The sequence below is a fragment of the Elephantulus edwardii genome, unplaced genomic scaffold, assembly GCF_000299155.1.
Source record: "Elephantulus edwardii isolate Elephantulus edwardi_28Jun2011 unplaced genomic scaffold, EleEdw1.0 scaffold00029, whole genome shotgun sequence".
Lineage (NCBI taxonomy): Eukaryota > Metazoa > Chordata > Mammalia > Macroscelidea > Macroscelididae > Elephantulus > Elephantulus edwardii.
This window is the reverse complement of record NW_006399779.1, coordinates 4,815,541-4,836,551: the sequence shown is the minus strand read 5'-3', so window position 1 is coordinate 4,836,551 and position 21,011 is coordinate 4,815,541. Positions and strand designations below refer to the sequence as shown.

Below are 21,011 nucleotides of genomic sequence, written 5' to 3'. Positions count from 1 at the left end.
TCCTTTAAACAGTTGTTTTCTTCATCTATTCCAGTGCAATGTTCATTACATATCCACTCATATCCTACTCTCATCCCAAACCCTCATGTCAGACTTGCTTTGTAAGAGTGGTGCTATGTGATATAACTTCACCCTAGTAATGATAGCAAACATTCACAGAGCAGCAAACAATAAATGCTGACAAGGCTGTGGAGAGATTCAAGTTCTGGGAATATAAAATGGTGCAACACTATGAAAAGTGGTTTGGTGCTTTCTCCAAAAAATTAGAATATCATTTGACCCAGCAATGCCACTACTGGGAATATACCTTGTTGTTGTTGCTATTGTTGTTATGTGTCATCAAATCACCTGTGACTCATAGCGACCCTGTGTACAACAGCCCCAAACCCTGCTCTATCCTGTGCCGATTTCACTGACACATCTACCCCGATTACCCCAGTCACTGAATCAATCCACCTCATAGAGGGTCTTCCTCTCCTGTGCTGTCCTTCCATCCTCCCAAGGATGATGTCCCTCTCCAAGGACTGTTCCTCCTTGCAACATGTCCAAAGCATGTCAGATGAAGCTTCAGAATCCTTGCCTCCAAGAAGTAGCCTGGTTTAATCCTCTCTAAAAGGAACCTGTTTGTTTTCTTAGCAGTCCATAGTATATCCAATACTTTTCTCCAACATCACAGCTCAAAGGCATCAATTCTCCTTCTGTCCTCCCTACATTGTACAACTCTCTGATGCATAGCAAGTGATTTCAAAGACCATGGCCTGTATCAGGTGCACCTTAATCTTCAGAATGACATAACTGGCTCTTCATTACTTTGGAGAGGTCTCTAACTTTCCCGGCATAATATGTCTTTTAATTTCCTGGCTGCTGGTGCCAAGAATGTTGACTGTGGAGCAAAGCAAACTAAAGCTGTTAACAATCTCAATTTCTTCACCATCAATCCTGATGCTGCCAATTGTCCCAGTGGTGAGAATCTTTGTTTTCTTGATATTGAATATCAATCCATATTGAAGGCCGCCGTCCTTGACCCTCTGCAGCAAGCGCTTCAGGCCCTCCTCAGTTTCAGCAAGCAGAGTTGTGTCATCTGCATTACGCAGATTGTTGATGAATCTTCCTCCAATCCTGATGCTATACTTCTCCTCATACAGCCCAGTCTCCTGTATAATCTGTTCTGCATATAGGTTAAACGGTACAGAGTAAGGACATATCCCTTGCCAATTTTGAATCATGCAGTGTTTCCTTGCTCTGTTCTGACTACGGTCTCCTGGTCCAAGTATAGGTTTCGCATTAGCACAATTAAGTGTTCTGGAATTCCCATTCTTCTCAGAGTTAGCCACAGTTTGTTATGGTCCACATAGTCAAACATCTTTGCATAATCAATAAAACATACATAGACATTCCTCTGGTATTCCCTGCTTTCAGCCAAGATTCATCTAGGACCATGACCCCTTCTAAACCGAGCCTACACTTCTGGCAGTTCGCTGATGTGCTGTTCCAGTCATTTTTGGATAATCTTCAGCAGAATCTTGCTTGTATGTGACATCAATGATACTGTTCAATAATGTCCACACTCTGTTAGATCACCTTTCTTTGTAATGGAAAAAAAAATACAGATTTCTTCCAGTCAGTTGGCTAAGTGGTTGTCCTCCAGATTTCTTGACATAACCTAGTGAGCACATCTAGGGCAGTATCTGTCAGTTGAAATATGTCAACTGGTATACCATCAACGTAATATATATTAAAGAAACCATAAGAAATATTCAAATAATATATATTCACACCCATGTTTATTGCTGCATTATTTACATTTGCAAAGATATGGAAGCAATTCAAGTGCCCATCAACCAATGAATGGATAGGAAAAAATGTAGTATATTCACACAGTGGGATACTATACAGCACTGAAAAACAATGAATTTAAAAAATTTACCCAGCATGGGTGACTCTGCAGATCATTATTGTTGAGTGAAATAGCTCAGTCACAAAAGTGGCTTGCTTTCTTAATACCTCTAAATTCTTAATAGGAATATAAAGATACTCAAGAACATTTATATCAATATAATGTACATCTGTAAAAATTTGAATTGGTAAAAGGTCTGCGATATATATTGTCACAGAACTGAACTATGTTCTCTGATACTATGTTCTGCCAATTTTACTGGACTCCGATTCTCAGTAATCTTGTAATGGATGTAGAAAAGAATGATGTTGTCAACTGCTGTATTTCACTTGGATCCAAAATGAATATCCAGGGTTATAGCAAGCAAGAAATCAAACAACACTGTATTGGAAAGTATGATGTCAAAGAGGTCTTCAAAGTGAAAAAGAGCAAGAATTTCAGTTTAAAGACTAAAATACGTATGATCCAATTTATTTGGCCTTTCAGTTACCTTTTACATATGTGAAAGTTGGACAATAAAAAAGGATGGCAGAAAAGAAACTGATGCCGTTGAGTTGTGGTGTTGGAGAAGAGTTATGAATAATCCCATGTACTGCCAAAAGAGCAAACAGGTCTGTCTTCGAGGAAATGCAAAGAGGGTGCTTCTTAGAGACAAAGATGGGAAAAACTTCATCTCATATACTTTTGACATCTTGTCAGAAGAGGTCAGTCTTTGCAAAAGGACGTTATGCTGGGACAGGTGGAGGACCAGAAAAAGGGAAGACCCTAAACAAGATGGGTTGACAAGTGTAAAAAGAGGAAGGGCCACATGCGGACAAACATATCTAAGCTTTACCAGCTTCACAAAGGGGAAGTGTCCCCATCAACAGCATCAATAGCACCAAACCAATTTCCATGAGGTCAGACATGCCACCCACAATCCCTTACCTCTTTCTACTCATCTCAACACCAATCTTACTGCTTTGCTGGGTCCAAAATCTGATGTGATAGTGCACAGACCAAAGAGAACCATATTGCAGACGTCAAAAGGTTATAATCCAGATTAATAATAGAATACAGTCAAGATAGCTCCCAAAATGTGCATACAGTCACCTCAGCTTTGGGCCTTCAGACTAGTGGTTCCCAAGTTCTCAGTCCTGTCAACATTGGCTTTCCACTCTCACTTGTCAAAAAAAGTTCTGTTTTGCCAATGCTGGCTTTCCCACTCCCCAGGTCCCATCTCATAGCAGGTCTCCAGTTTGGCTATAGTTGTTGCTGGAGCAGGGGGGCTGTTCTACAATGTCTTGCTTTCTCTTTAATGGCACCAGAAGATCTATTTGTCCTTCACTCTGGCTTGCTCAATTCAATAGCAAGATCAGCTACTCCCCTTGTAGATTCACATATTCCTGCCCATTTACATAGCAAAATCAAATAATGGCTAGTAAAATACACAGTGAAAAATAAACTCCACACACAGTGACAGTATTGGCACAGGAAAGAGAAAGGTTTAGATCTGTTCATAGATGAGTTGTAGGTAATTTGATGCTACCTAACAACCAAAACAACAGGATTTTGAGTGTTTCTATCACAGCTCAGATGCAATGTGAGGGGAGTTTTCCTGTGGCACAGGCTGCAACTTTTATCTTAGAAGAAGGAAAATGAAAGGAAAAAGCAGACAGCCAGGTAATTTTGCTATTGCCAGGGTAGAGTATGACCCTAGGACAGAAGTCCCTATACTGAGATCTTTCTTAACACAGGAAGTCCAAGACTCAAGATGCTAAGAAATGGGAGCTTTACTGATGCTGAAAAGAGACAAGGAAATTCCCTCTAAACTGTGGGTCAACAGAGAAGGAAAATCTGTCCTAAAACTAGTACCCTGAATTGAAATTTTTAATTCTTTAAACTATAGAAAATATATTTCTGTTCAAGTCATTCATTTGTATTTCTAATATACCAGCAGTACATTACTTCTATAATAGCAGTACCATATAACTACTCTGGTGGCCTTCTGGTAAGAAATTCTGCTGGAATTCCAAAGTTAGATGGTTTAAATCCACCAGTTGCACCATAGAAGGAAAGGAAGTCTCTTCATGTGTGATTTTGTTGTTGCTGTTGTTAGGTCTAGCTAACTTAAGAGCCAGAACAATCCTATGAATAATAGCTCTGGACACTGTCCTATTCTGTGCCATCCTCCTAACCTCTGACACACTCAAACCCATTGCTGCAGTCACTTTGTCAATTCACCTGGTTGAGGGTCTTTCTCTTCTTCACCGTCCCTCTACCTTCCTAAGCACGTGTCTTTTTCTGAGAAATAGCCTCTCCTACGAACATGTTCAAAGTATGAGATGAAGCTTTGTCATCTATGCCTCCAAGGAGCCCTCTGGCTGCACCTTCTCCAATACTATCTATATGTACTTTTGGAAGTCCACAGGATCTTTAGCACTCTTCTTCTGTCATCCTTATTCACTGTCCAACTCTCAGATGCAGACCTCAACTTGAACCAGACACAATTTAATCCTTAAAATGACATCATTGGTCCTCAATAATTTGTAGAGGTCTCTGACTACACTTTCCCAATGCAATACATTTCCTAAACAATTAACATAAAACTGTTAACAAATTTGAAGAAAGGAATAGCATTAAAAGAAGAACTAAACTAAGTCAACTCAGCCTCTTAGACTTTTTCAGAATACTTCACCTGCCAGAATGGAAAGTCACCAGAGCTCCTTCAGTTCATTTACAAATGAATTTCAAATAGATATCTGATATTCTATATATATATTTGAAACACATTCTTTGAAATGAGTTACCTGGTGGCATAGTCTGTAGCATGCACACTGTGCTTCTATCTAACTCAAAGGCCATGTGTCTCCAGAGGTTTGAATCCAATGAGCACTCCTTGGATGAGAATGGAAAGTTCCCTCACTAAGATTTAAATCCTTGGAAATGTAATGGAGAACACTATGAGATGAAAGCTACCAGATGGTTTTGAGTTTGGCTTTAGTGTGAGTTCTTTGAAATTGTCTCATATAATGTACCTAAAGGTATGAAAATAAAAATTTAATGCTGGAGTTTATTCTGTTAATTTTGCTTATGAAACAAAAACTCAGTGCTATTAAATAGATTCCAACTCATAGCAAACCTGCATTACATAATAAAATGGTCCAATAGAATTTCTGAGCCTGTAAATCTTTACAGTAGGGGAGTGCCATTTCTTTCTCCAGCAGAGGAGGTAGTGGGTCTGAACCACTGATCTTTCAGTTAGCATGCAAGCTCTTAACCACCGTGTCACTAAGGTTCCCTTACTATTCAAATGAAGTTTTTCTTTGTCATCAAGTAAGAAGCAAATCATAATTGACCTTCCAGCAGGTTTCCAGAGACTAAATTACACAGGAGGTTGCTCATCTTTTTCCCATGGAATAGCTGGTAGACTTGAGTTGCCTGCTTTTTGGGTTGGCAGTGCAACCCCTTACTCACTCAACCAGTAGAGTTCCCTTCATTACTATATGTTGCTATGTACTAGTGATTTGGAACTGACTCATAGGTGACCCACCAGCAGGTTATTAGAGGCAGTGAATCAAATACGAGGTAATTGCCTGTCTTTCTTCCACAGAGTAGCTGGGGATTCAAACTGCTTTCCTTTGGGTTGGCACTGCAACTCTTTATCACCCATCTATATATTTCTAGTAAAATAGTTTTAACTGCCTGAGCTTCAATTTCCTTATCTAAGAATTAAAGATCAAGAATACCACTTTTTACCTCACAAATTTAAGATTAGCTTATTTCTTCCTCCTAATTATGAAGTCATTTTTGCTTACTGTCAAGTTAGAAGTGGCCTATAGCTGTCCATTTAGTGAGTTTTCAGAGGCAGTTAACATGTTGCCACACACTTTTTACATTGATGACCATGCTTAGAAACACATTTGCTGTCATTTGTGGCACCGTGTTAACAGCACAAGAGGAGATTGCCCATCTTTCTTCCATGGAGCAGCTGGTGGATTCAAACTGTGTGTCACTGGGATTGCAGCACAGCTTCCTAACCATTAGGCCACCAGAGCTCCCTAATCATGAAGCAGGTGTTGCCATTAATACTTTAAGTATAAAGAAAATAAAGTTTCACTTAGCTTACAAGTTGTAAAAGCCGAAATTGATTTCTGGCAAATCTGGTGCTAAAACCTGTGCTCTTTCCTAAATAACTTTGTATTAAGTCAATAAAGGCTAGCTTTGTACTTTGCTTTATGGTATACTAAAAACCAAAACTCAAATTAATTTCCCTTGAGTAAGAACCAACTCATAGATCACCATTCAGGTGGATTTTCAGAAGCTGTAAATTGCCTAAGAGGAGAATGTCTGTTTTCCCAACCTGGTTTAACAAAAGTCATATAATATCATGGACAAGGGAAATGATCTTCATCTTGACAAGCAAAACCTAATACAGATAGTGTGACTTAAGGTCACTTATGTGAGGAAAGGTATCTCTAAAAACCAGGTCTCCTAAACTCTAAATTCCATGTTTTCTCTGAAAGCAAGACTAGAGAAGAGGTGGAAAGTCAGGAAAGAAGAGCTAACAGTATAAAAAACATGTTAGAGAGTTTTAAATAATAAGAAAAGCAAAGCTTAGGTATTTTAATAGATCAATTACCACACAGGAACTTCAGTTTCCTTCTATGGCAGGATAACTTTTGATGAAGGTTTGTATGTTGCATGGGTATGCATAAACAATTATTTTCTCTATTTTCCCTTTTCAAGCAATAAATTACATATCTAGAGCTTCAGAATATATGTTATATGGATTTTTTTATGGCAGAAAGCAGAAACTCTCAAAAAAACACATTTCTATCTTTTAGCAATAAAAAAAATTTACAACCCTCAGAAAAGTATAACGCTAATTATCCTTGATAGGGAATTTTCTTATGGAAAGGCGAGAGATATCCCCGTACTGAGTAGATGAGAGATAGAAAAAAAAAGTGGATAAAATCCAAGAAGGCAGCAGGACAACCAATGAAGTGATTGATAGATGATAAAAACTCCACAAACATGGCAGGCTTGATGATCTAAGGGAGGATGCATTCTCTAGCAAAGGGTTCCCAATGTCATATTTGTCTGCGTCTTTGTAGCATAGAAGCAGTAGGGCCTTTGTTAGCAATGAGTCTACACAAGTTAGAACAAAAACAGCACTACAGAAACCAAGTGAGTAAACAAGGTAGTAAAATCACGCTGGGCCTCAAGAAACCTCTGGATGGTGCAGGTAATGACACACACTAATGACTTCTTGCCACAGGAATATTACAGAGTTAGAATGAAAATGAAGGTGATACAAACAAAGAAACTAAACCCCTAAAACTAGAATTTTAGGAAGAAGACACATGAGTACATCTTCTAACACTGCCTACATTGCAATATGATAATCTCAGAGCACAGTAGTAGATGCTTAGTACATATGCTTAATCATGTGATATACAAAAAGAAAGCCAGCCTTCTAAATTATCTATGTTGACTATAGCAGTGATCATTTGTACAAATACATTCAGAATTATTCTTCAACACACAGAACATAAAATGCTCACAGGACTAATGAATGTATGTATGTTTTCCCAGCTCATGATGTCTATCTTTTAAGTAATTTAGCATCAATGTAGTCTAACTAGTATAAATTTGTTTTTTAATGAACTAACACTTTTACAACATCAATAATCATCTGACTTTAATCGTACTTATTAAACTCTGTAAAATTATGTTTTTATTAGCTGATAAATCTCCTTTACATTTGAAATAAGAAAATAAACATCTCATTTTAGTTTGGCTCTTTTTAATCAAATACTAAATGACATTTTTATCTCCATGGTCTTCTAAATATCATAGAAATGATTATATTCCACTTACTTCCTCCAAGATGACTCATACTTCAAAAGTTGAGCTATAGCTGTGCATCAGATATGGACAGAGTAAAGACACAAAATTTCAGAGCTGAGAAGGACCTAACAGACTATTTATTCCACCCCCTCATTTCACTTATGAGGAGACCGAGGCCTGGAGAAGTTATCTGGTAGCTAGTTGAGGGCAAAACTAATACTGAAGCGCAGATCTTGTGTACTTTCTACTTCATTTCATAATACTCCCCCATTGGAATTATATAATCACACTGAAATAACAACACTTCTTTAAAAAAGTTTTATTTTTTCTTAATGTGAAAGTTGACATATGTGGGAACTTTGCTCTCTAAGCTTTTAATGGTTAAGAACAATTATCATTCTTCTACTCTATTTTTAAGCTTTTATAAACATTAAATTAATTCCCCAATACAATTTGTACAATTGTTTTGTAGTATAAATTTCTGTTCATTATTTCTAATAGCAACAAGTAGAAGACTGACTTCTTGACAGGTTACAGTTTGCACACTCACCTTGAATTTTTAAAAAAAAATTAGAATTAGATACAGAAAGACCATTTATTTTAAAATGTCCACAGAAAGCCCCTTTACTGGTCTTTTCTCAATATGTCAGGACACAGAGGAATTGTGATTTATAATAAATTCTTTCAAAAAAATAAAAAGGTAGAATTCTAGGGCTATGGATAGGCAGTGCCGGAAAACCTGTAGAAACGATCCAAGATTAACTCTTATCATGCATACTTTCTATCTTTCTATAATACACTATTCAATCTCTCAAATTTTAAAATCTTTGACTACCTGATAGGGTTATTATGAACAGGAACTGACGTGTTGGAACTAAACAAAAACACCAAGCTAAGGCTCCTCTATGAAGGCAGAAATGGAAAAAATTAAAGGAATTTATCTTACAAAGACTAGATAATTATGTGATTTCTTTTTTCCCCATCCAAAATTTTAATTGTTTAAATTTTCAAGCAGGAATAACACTGTTAAAATTGGACATAAAAATATTTTACTCATGAACAATACAAGGGTAGATTTTCCAATTTCATATTTTAATGTTGATTAGTCATTTCCAATCTGTGCAAGATTTTTAATAGTAAGTTAGCATCTCAATTTGGAAATAATATGGCCTTATTTCACTTTGAAATCTCTCCCTCTGTGCATTTTCTTTTCTAGAAATTACTAATTTTGCTTTTTTTAAAAAAATTAAAGTGCTATTGAAAGAATTTTGGTTACACTTCTTCTGGTTATAAATTGTTTCCTTTTCGAATGCTGAAATTTCTCAGATATATGCCTATATTTCTATGTTATGTATCAGGAGGTAAAAGGAAATTTCCAGTTTTCTTAAGAGTTACTAAAAATAAAATTAAAATAGAAGATAATAATATTATACTTATTGAGCAGTTAATACATAAGGTACAGAAGTAAATCAAAGATATTAATGTATGGGCCTTAGAGGCCGGTGAAGGAATTCAGATATGCAAAACAAAAACTATAACATTCACTCAGTCACTATCTTCTGTTGGTTGTAACTCATAATAACCTAACAAGGAATTTTTAAAAGCTTTAAATCACAACCTCCATTGGGTTTCTGAGGTTGCAAGAACCAACAGGAGGATTTGTATCTTTCTCCTGTGGAGCCACTTGTAGGTCTGAGCCACCATAGATGACAGCACAGCCTGTGAGCTAGTAGCACAACTCTCTCTAATGATTATTACATCAAAGCTCACCACAAATACTATCAGCAGCCAGGAATCAGCAATACAAAAGAACATAAATAAAGTTCTACAAGGAAATGTATTCTAACAGTAGCATACACATCAGGTCAGACTAAACTCACTGCTGTTGCACTGCTTTTGACTCACAGAAATTATCATTGCTAAAAATTCTTTTATTAAAAACTCAACTGGAACAATACATTGACAGAGAACAGCCAGAAATTCAAGCTAGATTTAGGAGAGGCCATGACACCAGGGTTATCATTGCTGCTATGAGATGGATCTTGGATGAAAGCATAAAATACAAAGAAGATGTTTATTTGTGTTTTGTTTAAAATCAGGAAATGTGTGTGCCAGTGTTCTACCTTTTCTCCGTACTATTCAATCTGGATGCTAGACAAATCATTAGAGAGGCTGGACACTATGAAGAAGAATGTGGCATCAAAAACAGAGGATAATTCATTAAAACCACCTGTATAAGGCAGATGATACAACCTTGCTTGCAGGAAGGAAAGATGACTTGAAGTACTTACTGAAAAATAAACAACTCAAACGGTTTACACTTCAACATCAAGAAAACAAAAACCCTCATCCCTGTACCAGTAAGAAAAAAATCCATGATAGATGGATAAGAGGTTGAAGCTGTCAATGATGTAATTTTACCTGGATCCACAATCAACATCCATGGTAGCAGCAGTCACGAAATCAAATGATGTGTTGCAATGAAAAGAAATCTGCTATCAAGGATATCAGTGTAAAGACTAAAGTGCATTTGATCCAAGCCATGGTATTTTCAATTGCTTTATATGCACTTCAGAAAGTTGGACAATGAATTTAAAAAAACAAACAAAAATCACCACCACCACAAAAATCAGTGCTTTTTGAATTGTGGTGTTGAAAAAGTGTACTAAATATACCATGGACTGCCAAAAGAACAAATCCATCTGTCTGGAGGTAGGGCAATCAGTGTGCTATTTAGAACACTGAACTTCATCTCATTGACTTTGGGTAGTCTAAGGATGAATCAATCCTTGGAGATAGAGATCATGAAAGGTCAGAGAAAGAGGGAAAGACTCTCAACAAGATGGATGACAGTGACTACTACAATGGGCTTAAGCATGATAGAGATCAGGAGAATGGTAGAGGATAGCACAAGGTTCAGATCTGTTGTTGACTCAACAGCACCATCAACAATACTATGCCCATGTGAATGTTCGAAGAGGTGCAGACAGTACAGAAGACAGAAATACACAGAGCTCTTGCTCTCATTAAATTTTCACTCTCACAGACTTGATATTTTAATATATTGCTTGTTCATTCTAGAAATCTGAAAAGTACACTAAATCTGAAAAGTACACTAAACATTTATGTCTTCGGTTCTAAGTATAGCACATGGCACATAAGAAATAACCAATATAGGTGTCCTGAATAAATATATTAGTAAAACCCAAAGGAATTATTCATTAGCAAAGGTAAACATGCAGGGAAGGACGTGTCAAATAAAGGGGGAACAAATTTCACTAGAATTGAAGATTTTTAAAATGATAAAAAGGGGGAGATGGAAGACATGGGTATGGCAATAAGCTCTGAGTGCACAGTGGTTAAACAGTGGCTTATCAGCAGTAAACGCTGGTAGTTTGAATGTACTATCTCCCCACTCCATGATAGAAAAGGTGTGGCAGTCTTAATCCATAGAGATGACAGAAAGTCTTGGAAAAATTTGGGACAGTTCTACTGTCCCAATATATAGGGCCATTAGGGGTTGAAATCTATCCAATAGAAAAGAGTTCTTCTGGTTTGTTTCATGCATATGCCAGAAACTGTTTTAATAGCTGTTCCATTCCTTGAGTTTTAATACTCATGTTAGATTCAGGGAAGGGGGAAGATATGATGCAGGAAATGTAGCGTGAAGCAAACAGTGGCAGTCCTTAAAAACCAGGATAAATAATTTTAACCCTATTATCAGATCTATAATTCTATTATTGTTGTTGTTGTTATTACATGCCATCAAATCACCTGAAACCCACAGCGACCCTATGAACAGAATCGCTGAAGCCTGCCCTGTCCTGAGCCAGTCTCACTAATTCTGATACTCCAACCCCCCATTGCCCCAGTTACTGTATCAATCCATTTCCTCTGGGGTCTTTCTCTCCTGTGCTGTCTCTTCACCCTTCTGAGCATGATGTCCTTCTCCAAGGACTGGTCTCTCCTGGCCATGTGCCCAAAGTATGTGAGACAGAGCTTCAAAATCCTGTCCTCCAAGGAGAGACTTGGTTTCACCCTCTCCAAAAAAGACCGATTTGATTTCTTGGCAATCCATGGTATGTTCAAGACTTTTCTCCAGCACCACAATTCAAAGACATCGATTCTTCTTCTGTCATCCTTAGTTGTTTCCCACATCTAAGAGGCATAACAAGTAATTGTTAAGACCATGGCCTGGATTACTCTAGACTGGAATCACTGCTTTTCAGCACTCTGGAGAGGTTCCTGACAGTAGATTTTCCAAATGCAATTAGTCTTTTGATTCCCTGACTGCTGGTACCAAAGGCATTGATTGTGGAGCCGGGCAAGCTATAATTTTTAACAACCTCAATCTCTTCTCCATATATCATGGTGCTGCCAATTTGCCCAGTGGTGAGGATCTTCGTCTTCTATGATTTTTATTGTAGAATTCCTATTACAGAATCCTATTATCTTATATCCTGATAATGAACAATACTAAGGATGTTTTTTCATTACAAAATAAAAAAACAAAACACAAAAAACACCAACACAAAAAAAAAAAAAAGAAAAAAAAACAAAAAAAAAACAAACCACCAACACACACCAAAAAGCAATCGGTGAGAAATCTGGAAAATGAACACGAGGTAGGGTTTAAGAATATGGTGAAGCAAAAGGCTTAGACTATTATAGATAGAATACCCAGGTAAGTCGAAATAAGAGGTTGAACTGGCAAAAGGAAAGAGAAATAATATGAATAATAGCATCTTACATTAGTTGAATGATTGTTTTGCCAAATATCTGCATTACTCATTCATTTTATATGCACATACACAAACACAATAACAAGGAGTTTGAGTTTTTATGCAGTCAATCCCATATAGGTTGGCTAGCTGAAAAAAGCAGGAAAAGAAGTAGCGGGAAACAGAGAGAAAAAGGGAGAATGCAAGGGACCTCCTAAAAGAGATGTTAACGGGAAACTGCTAAGAGAGCTGCCAAGGTAAAGGGACAAGAGGCCCTGAGGAGGCTGACCAGCAGAACTGGTATTAACAGAAAGCAGGGCCTGGAAGAGCCTGACCAGCAGGGCACAGAGAAGGCCCATCCTCAGGCAACTGAGAGGAAGTTACCTAGCACAGGGAAAAGGAGCTAAGAAAACTGTTCTGTGCTGAAGGAGGGAGAGCTTGACTACATGGTTTTTTGATCCTAACCCCAAATTGTGCTCCTTAAGAAATCACTTCATTATATTCTGTAAATTTTGCATAGTCACTGTCACAGATTACTGAGACTAGAAGAGAAGGAGAAAGTACCACTAGTGTCAGAACTGGTAAAATGACCTGAGTTGTTGAATACCAGTGAGTTGGAATCAACTCATAGCTGACCCTCTAGTGGATTTTCAGAGGCTGCAAACTGCACAGGAAGAGATTGATCATCTTTCTCCTGCAGAGCTGCTAGTGGATTCAAAGCGCAGCCTTTTGGGTTGACAGCTCAATTCCTTACCACTAAGCCACCAGAGTGTAAGAATATTTGACCTCCACCTCAGAAAGATCAGCCTTAGATTGATCTTGATCCTGCTCTTTAATCCTGATGAAGATATACAGTTTATGATGATGGTATCACAACTGCAACAATTACAACTAACTCTATTTTAAAATTCTTTGTATAGGTGTTGCTGTTTTAAAGTGTGTTGAGCTAAAGATGACTTGTAGTGCCAATGTAAACAACAGATTTGAACTTTATTTTGAATATCCTCATGATCTCTGTCAAGCTTAAACTCATGTTAGAGTCACTGTGTCAATCTATCATTTTTGTCCTCTCTTCCACTTATCCTCTCTAACTTTCACAGCATAATGCCTATTTTCAAGACCTGACCCCTTCAGACAACAGTGAAAGTGAGAGAGTTTCACCATACTTCCGTCTAAAAGGCACCCAGGTTACACGCCTCCAAGACAGATTTGGTTTGTTCTTTTGACAGTCCAAAATACTCTACCAGTGGCACAATTCAAAGGCAACAGTTCTTTTGTGGTCTTCCTTGTCCCTTGTCCAATATTCAGAAGCAGAAGAAGCACCTTGAAAATGCCAAAACTTGGGTTAGTCTCCCCCCTTTTATTATTATTAATTTTAATGAAAGTTTACAGAGACTTGGGGATTCCAATCATTCATTGTTGCATTTTTCTTTGGATTAGTCTTTAAATTCCTATCTTTGCTCCATAGCACTTTAGCAAATTCCTTGATTTTTCACAAAGCAACAGGTCTTTTGATTTCTTGATTGTTGCTACTATGGGTGTTTACTGTGAACCCAAGGAAAACGAAATCCTTAACAACTTCAATCCTTTCTCTGTTTTTTATGATGTTCCTTATAACGCCTGTTGTGAGGATTTTTTTTTCTTGATGTGAAGATGTAAGCCATATTGAAGGCTGTAGTCTTTGGCTTCTTCAATAATTACATTTAGTCTTCCTTACCTTCTGCAAGCAAATTATGTCATCTGCATAATGGGGGTTGTTGATGCATCTTCCTCCATTCCTGACACCACATACTTCTTCTTTCAGTGCAGCTTCTTCAATGATTTATTCTGCATACAGATTGTATAAGTATGGAAAAACTATCCATGTGTAAGTTCAACCTGAAGCTGTACAAAATAAAAACAAAGGGGTCGTGGTACTAGGGGCAGTCATCAGACAAGAGCAAGGAAACACAGCATGGTTCAAAATTGGGAAGGCCGTGTGCCAGGGATGTGTCCTGTCTCTATACCTTTTCAACCTGTATGCGGAACAGATCATCCGGGGGGCTGGGCTCTATGAGGAGAAACTTGGGGGCAGGACTGGTGAAGATCTATCAACAATCTGCGTTATGCAGATGACACAACCCTGCTTGCTGAAACTGAGGAGGACCTGAAGCGTTTGCTGCAGAGGGTGAAGGACTGCAGCCTTCAGTATGTTTTGAGGATCAATGTCAAGAAGACAAAGATTCTTGCCATTGGACCAATTGGCAGCATCAGGATGGGTGGTGAAGAGATCGAGATTGTTCACAGCTTTACTTAGCTTGGCTCCACAGTCAACATTCTTGGCACCAGCAGCCAGGAAATGAAAAGATTTATTGCAATGGGAAACTCAGCTGTTAGGAACCTCTCCAAAGTACTGAAGAGAAATGGCGTCTCTCTGGAGACTAAGGTGCGTCTGATACAGGACATGGCCTTTGCAATCACTTGTTATGCATCAGAGAGTTGGAAATGACTACGGAGGATAGAAGGAGAATTGATACCTTTGAGTTGCGGTGCTAGAGAAGAGTATTAAATATACTATGGACTGCTAAGAAAACAAACAGATTCATCCTGGAGAGGGTTAAACCAGGCTGCTCCTTGGAAGCAAAGATTCTGAGGCTTCATCTGGCATACTTGGACATGTTGTAAGGAGGGACCAGTCCCTGGAGAGGGACATCATGCTTGTGAGGTTGGAGGGACAGTGCAGGAGGGGAAGGCCTTCTATGAGGTGGATTGATTCAGTGACTGGGGTAATTGGGTGGATGTATCGGAGACAGTGCGACTGGCACAGGAGAGAGCAGAGTTTAGGGTTGTTGGACATAGGGTTGCTATGAGTTGCAAACGACTCAATGGCACGTAACAACATTTGAAGAACAGATTTCATGATGTGTTGAACACCAGTGATTAAAGACCATAGGAAATGAAGAATGATCAAGTATATGAACCATGAATGAAGTAAAAGGTCATTATGAAGATTGTTGTTGTTGTTGTTATGTGCTGTAATGAAAAAAAAATATGTCAAAAGAGACTATGAAACTTGCACTAAAATTTAGAAAGCTCAAAAGAAAAGGAGAAATGGTGAAGCAGACGATCAGAAGATTTCAAAGGATAACTTGAGAAGACAAGGTATTGTAAGGAAATGAGCAAAGTGTTAGAGTTTAAAAAAAACCCCAAAAACCAAACAACAAAATCCACCAAACAAAAGTATGCTTGCCATTTTTTAAGCAGAAAGAATGAAAAAAAAAAAAAAAATTGAAGTCACAATCTACAACACTGAAGGATTTTATGGACAAAATATTTAATGATAAAGAAAGCATAAATATGACAGAAGAAATACACATGCTTATTTTCCCAAATATAACTGGTTGAAACTGAGCCCTTTTGTGAAGTAGCACACAATCAAGAATGAATTGTTGTTGTTGTTAAGTGCCATTAAGTCGTTTGTGACTCATAGCAACCCTATGTACAACAGCTCTAAACTCTGCTCTATCCTGTGCCAATCTCATTGTCTCCAACACACCCATCCCGATTTGCCCAAGTCACCGAATCAATCCACCTCCCAGAGGGCTTTCCCCTCCTGCGCCTGCCCTCCACCTTCCCAAACATGATGTCCTCCTCCAAGAACCTGACTCTCCTTAAAACATGACCAAAGTATGTCAGATAAAGTCTCAGAATCCTTGCTTCCAAGGAGCAGCGCCGTTTAACCCTCTCCAGGATGAATCTGTTTGTTTTCTTAGCAGTCCATGGTACCCTCAACACTCTTCCCCAACAGGAAAGCTCAAAAGCATCAATTCTCCTATCTTCCCTGGTCATTGTCCAACGCCCTGATGCATAACAAGTGATTGCAAAGACCATGTCCTGTATCAGACGCACCCTAGTCTCCAGAGAGACACCATTTTCCTTCAGAACTTTGAAAAGGCCTCTAACAGCTGAGTTTCCCATCGCAATAAATCTTTTAATTTCCTGGCTGCTGGTGCTAAGAGTGTTGACTGTGGAGCTAAGCAAATTAAAGCTGTGAACAATCTCAATCTCTTCACCACCCATCCTGATGCTGCCAATTGGCCCAGTGGTGAGAATCTTTAGGTAACTAAAAGTGATACTACTGATTATGTAATTACTTTCAATATACCTGGAACAATGAATTGAGGAGCACATTTTAAAAGATAACAAAATCACAACTGAAACAAATGTAAATTGCCCAATCATAATAACATCAGCATAAGATTGACCAATTACAATAACATCAATGTGTAGTAATCTCAAGCTTTTTTTCCAATAATGTTCTAAGAATTTTACGTCATTCTAATACTGATACACTAAATAAATGAGGCATTGCTGTCACTACATATTAAATTATATAGCCTTTGAGAAAAATACACTATATAGCCTTTGAGAATACTCTGACATCCAAGAGATTTTACTTAGACATTACCAAGAAGCAGCAAAGGGGAGTCCATTTGATATAACTAATGAAGCAAATGTTGAGTAAGAGTAAGTTATCTGACAAGTTTATGTGTATATTTTGACTTTAAAAAATCACTAGAAAGAGTTATCTCATATAGAATTTCACTGACACATTGTAATTGTTAAGAAAAGTGGTAGAACAATAGTTCTATCACTGTGTGCTGAACCACTCAGGACTATCATTGATTTCTGTCAGGCTTTACCTATGTTTTATCTTATCTGCTGACAAGTAGACATTTGTCACACCAATGCATTTCTAGCCCTGAAATAAATTAGAACATGTAACTGTGAGCAGAGAAGGATGACTTTATAGCCAGCTAACATTTTGAACAAACATTATTTTTTCCTACCAAACTTCTTAATTTATTATTGTCTTGTCAAGCTTTATTGAGAATTTGTCTGCTAAGCGCTTATTTTGTTTTATTTGTAACTAGTATATGGGCTTATGTAAAAGGATATAAAAGTTATACCACAAACAAAACAATCAATGCACTAAATTTATCTCTTTTCACATTTTATTAAGAGTATTGGTATTACCATGATGACTCACGCTGCCTAAATTCTGCACATTTCATCTTGTTGCTTCAATTCTACCCTATTCCCACTTATGAAGGAAAAAAAAATCTTTGTCATAATAAAACCTACTCTTCCTCTTGTTTACAAAAAAATATGTTATTCAATTCTATTAAATTCAACAATCGGGATGTTTACCCTAATTAGGCGTGTCAGAAGCAGTAAAGTTGGCACAGGATAGATAGAGCAGGCGTCAGGGCTACTGTACATAGGGTCGCTATGAGTTGCAAATGATTCGACAGCACTAATTGATGCCTTTGAGTTATGGATGGACTGCCAAAAGATGAAGGCAAGGATGATGAGGCTTTGACTCACATATTTTGGGCATGTTGCTAGGAAGGGGTATACCTTGGAGAGGGACATGATGCTTGGAAGGGTGGAGGGTCAGCTAAGGAGAAGAAGACCCTGAACCAGGTGGAATGACATGATGACTGCCCCAATGGGATCTAGTGTGTCAGAAAGGTGGAGATAGCACAGAACAGGACGAGATTCAGATATGCTGTTCATAGGGTTGTAAGGAGTCATACTCAACTCGAAAGCACCTAACAACAACAAAAACCCCTTGATTTGTTATGAGTAGTTTTAACTCTTATGTATAACAAAGAATAACATTAAAAGTTCCAACCATGTATAAAAAAACCCAGCAATTAGATCTGCTTTCAGGTGCAATGGTTGAATTGACAGAAATAGCTAAAAATAATACTGCATGGTTAGTCTCCATGAGGTTCATTCTACAGAGGCCTTCAACCAGGAAAATATGAATATGACAGAACCCTTTTAATAAGAAAAATATTTTATATCATTGTTGTTAAGTGCCACTGAGTCGCCTGAGACTCATAGTAACCCTATGTACAATAGCCCTAAACTCTGCTCTATTCTGTGGCTATCTTACTGTCTCCAACACACCCCTCCCCATTATCCCAGTCACTGAATCAATCTATCTCATTGAGGGTCTTCCTCTCCTGTGCTGTGCCTCCCAAGCATCCCTCTCCAAGGAATGAAACCGCCTTGTAACATGTTCAAAGTATGTCAGATGAAGCTTCAAAATCCTTCCCTCCAAGTAGCTGCCTGGCTTCACTCTCTCCAGGACAAACTTGTTTGTTCTCCTAACGGTCCATAGAATATTCAGTACTTTTCTCCAGCACCACAGCTCAAAGGAATCAATTCTCCTTCTATCATCCCTAGTCATTGTCCAGCTTTCTGATGCTTAGCAAGTAACTGCAAGGACCATGGCCTGTATCAGGCACACCTTAGTCTTCAGACTGATATCGTTGCTCTTCAGTACTTTGGGGAGGTCTCTGACAGCCGACTTTCCAATGCAATTCGTCTTTTAACTTCCTGGCTCCTGATACCAAAAATGTTGATTGTAGAACCAAGCAAACTGAAGCTGTTAACAATCACAATCTCTTCACCATCTATCATGATGCTGTCAATCAATCGTCCTAGTGGTGAGAATCTGTGTTTTCTTGAAGTTGAGCTTCAATCCATATTGAAGGCTGCAGTCCTTGACCTTCTGCAGCAAGCACTTCAGGTCCTCCTCAGTTTTAATAAGCAGGGTTGTGTCAACTACATAATACAGTTAATATAACCTGAATACATGTTCTCATGAACAAATACAACAATAACACATGTCAGATAGGTATTGATTATAGTAATTATTATATGTGTAGAAAATATTTGGAAAAATAAAAAGTAATGTTATATTGGGTTCTTTAATCGAAGTGCTTTAGAAATGTTACTCAATTTCATTTTTAAACACATTTTATTCATGACAGTTTCAATACTGTTCTAGAATAACAGGTACAAGAAGGTATATGTATTAATATAAGCTGCAAATATTATCTATGAATACAGTAAAACATAGGGGGCAAAGTAATGAAAACTTCTTAGTTATAACCAAACACATTAAAGTAAGGAGTCACTGGATTTGGAGGCCCAAGAATATAGTTTCCAATGGCTTTATTTCCTTCTTTCATTGTGTTGCCCTAGCAAGCATTTCTAATACAATACTGACTAAAAGTGGTGATAGTGTACATCCTTGTCTGGTCCCAGATCACAAGAAGAATGCCTTTAGTCTTTTACCATTGAGAATGACGTTGGCTCTTGATTTTGAGTATGTACTATGACCTGTATTGAGAGAATTCTTTTTCTATTATGTTGAGTGTTTTAATCAGGAGGTGTTAGATTTCCTTTTCTACATCAAGTGATAGACCCATATTGAGGAAATTCCCTTCTATTTCTATTATGTTGAATGTTTTAATTAGGTAGGGGTGTTGGATTTTTGTCAAAGTCCTTTTCTCCATGAGGTGATAGACCTAGATTGAGGAAATTTCCTTCTATTTCTACTATGATGAGTGTTTTAATCAGGAAGACATGTTGGATTTTTTCCAAATCCTTTTCTACATCAGGTGATAAAATCACATGGTTCTTGTTCTTTGCTTTGTTAATGTGATTGGTTACTTTGATTGTTTATCTTATGTTGAACCATCCAATTTACATACATCTTGAGTCCCACTTGGTCATGATCAATTATTTTTTTATACATATACTGATGTAATCTATTTGCCATGATTTTGTTAAGAATTTTTGTGTTTATGTTCATGAGATATATTGGCTTAGGTGTTTGGTTTTGGGGTTTCACTTTTGGGGTGGGGTCAGGAGGATGGGGATGGTTTTTCCTGGTTTTGGTATTAGAATTATGCTTGCTTCATAAAATGACTCTGGTAGTGTTTCTTCTTTTCTATTTTTTGAAGTAGAATTGGTAATAGTTTGTCTGTGAACATTTGGTAGAATTCAGTCCTGAAATTATCTGGGCCTGAACTTTTTGCAGCAGTTTTTTGTTGTTCTTGTTTTCCCCACTGGCCTGCTCAGTGTTGGCTTTTGTTTTTGTGATGGTCTGTTCAAGTGTTCTACATTTGTCTGTGTTGATCTGGGTAGGGAGTGAGCTTCTAGCAATTTGTCCATTTCCTCTAGGTTTTCAAATTTATCAGAGTATAGCTTTTCATATTAAAAGCAAGAGTGGCATCCACTTTCTAAACATGACTCCAGAAACTCCATGAACTTTGAGAAACAACAAATCAGGTATTTTGTTCATAGGATTGCTATGAGTCATGCTTGACTTGACGGCAAGCAACAAGAACAATATATTTTTATAATATTCTGTTATTAAGAATTTAATTTCATCTGGTTCTCTTGTGATGCTCTCTTTCATTTCGTATTTGAATGATTTGAGTCTTCTCACTCTTTTGTTAAATTTGCTAACGGTCTGTCTATTTTATTGGCCTTTTTGAAGAACCAGCTCTTGGTCTTATTGATGGTTTCAATTGTTTTTCTGTTTTCTGTCCCTTTCATTTCAGCGCTTGTCCTTAAAATTTCCTTTCTTCTGGAAGCTGTGGGATTAGACTATTGTTCTTTTTCTATTTGATGGAGGTGTTGAATTAGTTCATTAATTTTGCTGCAGCTGCTTCTTTTTTTTTTTTTTAATGTATTTGCCTATTGCTGTAAATTGT

At 37.6% G+C, this 21,011-nt stretch overlaps 1 protein-coding gene across 1 annotated transcript in view; it reads right to left on the bottom strand.

The window, feature by feature from the left end:
* METTL15 (methyltransferase like 15) overlaps positions 1 to 21,011 on the bottom strand; it is a 262,696-nt gene that overhangs the window by 123,049 nt on the left and 118,636 nt on the right. The gene's annotated exons all lie outside the window — the stretch shown is intronic.